Raw genomic sequence first — 3,138 nt, 5'->3', positions numbered from 1 at the left:
ACATACGCACCTGGCTTAGAATTTGGACATTTTTATTCTGTGATCGACACTTGTGGGGGCATGAAGAGACCCAACCCATTTAACAATTTAACATAGGCATTGCTTTTGTAATGAACCAAAAATGAGTACACCCAATAGCAAAGCAAGCCACTTGCCTTGAACATCCAAGTGGATAAAGGCCATCCATCTAATTTAAATTTCTTCCTCCCATCATTCAGATGCCCATTAATTGTTTGTTCCCTCTTACAACATCCGTTATATATACAAAAAATTGTTTACTAATTAATTAATTATATTTAATAATATATAATGATAATTAAATACAAGAAAAAAGCCTTTTTTTTTCGACGCCAAAAATCGATGACTATTTCCGCCGTCAATATTTTTCGACAGTTTGCTGTCGAAATTGTCAAAAAAATTAATTAAAAATAAAATATTAAAATCGACAGCCAGGCCATCGATATTTTTATAATGAATTAATCTTAACACTATTATCGTCATACTGTCGACGAACGAGGAGTGGAAAATACTTTTATTTTAAAATCGACAAATATGTCGTCGATTTTATTATTTAAAATATCGACAACACTTACCGTCGATAAATATAAACAATCTAGATTGCTTTCTAAAATTAAGCGAATGGTGTAGATTTAAGGTATAAAATAAACGTCTAGAGTGTTGCTTTTTTTTTTAAATTAAAATCGACAAATTGTCCATCGATTTTTATCACTAAAATCACAAATACCCGCGTCCACCTCCCGCGTCCAAAGTTCAAAACCTAATTCCCCCAAAATCCCCGTTTCATCCCCAAATTCCCCAATCACCAGAAACACAATCCCCCCTTGTTCTACCCTAAATTCACGGTTGCGCCGCTATCATTCTCCACTGCTGTCATTCCTCCGTCACGGTTACCCCCTTCTTCTTCTTCCGTGAACCTCCTTCTCTTCTCTCCTTCACTCACTCCTTCTGTTCACCCACTCTCCACCACCGTCCTCCTCCGGCGACGCCGTTTCAGCTGCCACGCTGCTTCCCCCGGCCTACCTCCAGCTCCCCGGACTGATCCTCCTCCTGGAAACGATTACAGCATGCTTCGTTTTTAATGCTTCATTTTTTATTCCTCCATCATTCGAGGTTTCATTTTTAATTCCTCCATCATTTGAGGTTTCATTTTTTATTACTTCAATTTGTATCTTTCATGTTTTATCTGGAATTTTATTGTTTGGAGTTATTTATATGAAGTTCGTGACCGAAATTTATAAATTGTAAGATGTCATTGTGCTTGATTTACATGCCTTGAAATGATCCTAGGAAAGTTGATCAACAAAATTATGTGAAATAAGTGGCTTGTTCAAGGCTGGTTCATAAGAAATGGCTCTAACTATTAAACTCACATTGTGATTGTTAAACTGATTTTAAACTAATCTAATATATCATGGATATTTCTGAACTGAACACACTTGAAATCAATAAGATTGGATTTCCCTGACTTTCTATGTGTGAGATTAGAGATTTTCAATGTAATCATTTCTAGACTTGATTTGCTTATTGTTAACTCTTGTGTTTTGGCTTTAACCATTCTTCCGAAGATTGCAACAAAAAAATTTCTCTTATCTTCTTAAGCTTTAGTAGGATTCAGGTAATTTAGAATTTAGATAGCAAGCCCTCTTGAATTAATTTTTTCTTCTCACATAAGATGGCTATAGCATACATAATAAGGATGCTTTATTTATTACAATTACGAATGTTAATATTATTTCGGATGCTCCTTTGCAGAAAGCTCTGACCCCTCCATTAGGAAGACTACAAAAGGATGCTCATTACTTCCTCAGGTATCAGCTTCTATGCACTCTCAGTACCTTTGTAACCATTCTACAGCTTTTTCTTAATTTTTAATAAAGTCACTCAAGGTAATTAAACTCATATATATAGCAGAGGAACACTTAGCTTAATTAAAGTGTCAAGATAATTATTATTTTGACATTAACTAATATGATACACAATCTCTTATGAAAACTTATTTTGCCACACAGCACACCACACTACAACTACTACTTTCGGCAGAACAGAAAAGTACATAATATAAAAGCCTCTTGCTAGCTACTACTTTCATGTTGATTTCTCTCCCTTTAAGTCTTTAAGTTTAATTAGCTGATGGTGTCCTGCTTGAGTTGTAAGAATTAAAGTTTAATTTGCCAAAGTTTCTTTGATATGCACGTTAGCAATATTTTAATGACTTAAAGGGAATGGGAACCGACAAACAGTGCTACTGCTGCTTTGTAAAAACAAAAAGTGATACTGCTAATGCTAACTTCACAACTTCCTCGTGACTAGATTAGCATTACTCAACGTCACAGCAATAACAGAATATACTTTACTATTTATTTGTTAAGTAGTAGTGAGTGTGGTAGCTAATAGGATATCTAGCAATAATGAAGTAATGACAAAAAGAGGTTTCACTACTTATATTTACTTCTTACTGGAAGCAATGAAACCAAGAATAAGTGAGACTAAGGATGAATGGATTGGTGGTCCAGCACTCTAAATTTTTGAATAATCACCACACAGGGGCCAGAGGGGGGTCACTGGAGAACCTAGCAGAAAGGGACCACCACTATTTTGCACTGCAACACTCTCATAGTTAGGTCACTGTCTCAGATACCACCTTAGGTCCTTAGCTTATGGCTTCACTTATATGATTTTTGATTCTCTCTTTTTCTTTTTTTCTAAACAAAAATAGTATTCATATTTTTATAATAATAAAAATAAATATTTCAGTGCATGTCCATTGCTATTGCCATTGCCATATTTTAAAAAAAAAGTAGTACTTGTCTCAGTCTCAGACCTTTCTTTTTGGTTTTGCTTTTATTCTTTGCACTTCATTTGCTTTACCCTTCCTTTCTTTTCCAATTGCTTCCCCTTTATTTTATTTCTGACATGCTTTCTAATTGTGTGCCTATATAGGCCAACACCATACATTCACAAGGTAAAAGAGATTATTTGACAGGGGACCTTGATATAATTTCACTTATATTACCTCTTCTCACGTTAGATTCACCCTATCCACCTCTTCATATCCATCTCTAGATTTAATTTTATTTGAATCAAGATAACATACTTTATGCACTTATATATAAGTTA

General features: G+C 34.5%; 1 long non-coding RNA gene across 4 annotated transcripts; it reads left to right on the top strand.

Moving 5' to 3' along the window:
• Positions 718-2,906, top strand: LOC107623858. 4 transcript variants are annotated; one of them, XR_001616661.2, is made up of 5 exons: positions 1,472-1,517; positions 1,621-1,636; positions 1,774-1,860; positions 2,566-2,637; positions 2,738-2,906. It is a non-coding gene; the product is annotated as an uncharacterized LOC107623858 (long non-coding RNA). The 4 variants fall into 4 exon arrangements; XR_002355437.1 differs by lacking the exon at positions 2,738-2,906 and having other exon boundaries at positions 2,566-2,711; XR_002355439.1 differs by lacking the exons at positions 1,472-1,517; positions 1,621-1,636; positions 2,738-2,906 and adding an exon at positions 718-1,131 and having other exon boundaries at positions 2,566-2,711.

Source organism: Arachis ipaensis, chromosome B10, assembly GCF_000816755.2.
Source record: "Arachis ipaensis cultivar K30076 chromosome B10, Araip1.1, whole genome shotgun sequence".
In the NCBI taxonomy this organism is placed as follows: Eukaryota; Viridiplantae; Streptophyta; class Magnoliopsida; order Fabales; family Fabaceae; genus Arachis; species Arachis ipaensis.
Note: the sequence above shows the minus strand (reverse complement) of the source record. Positions and strands in the feature narration are given on the sequence as shown.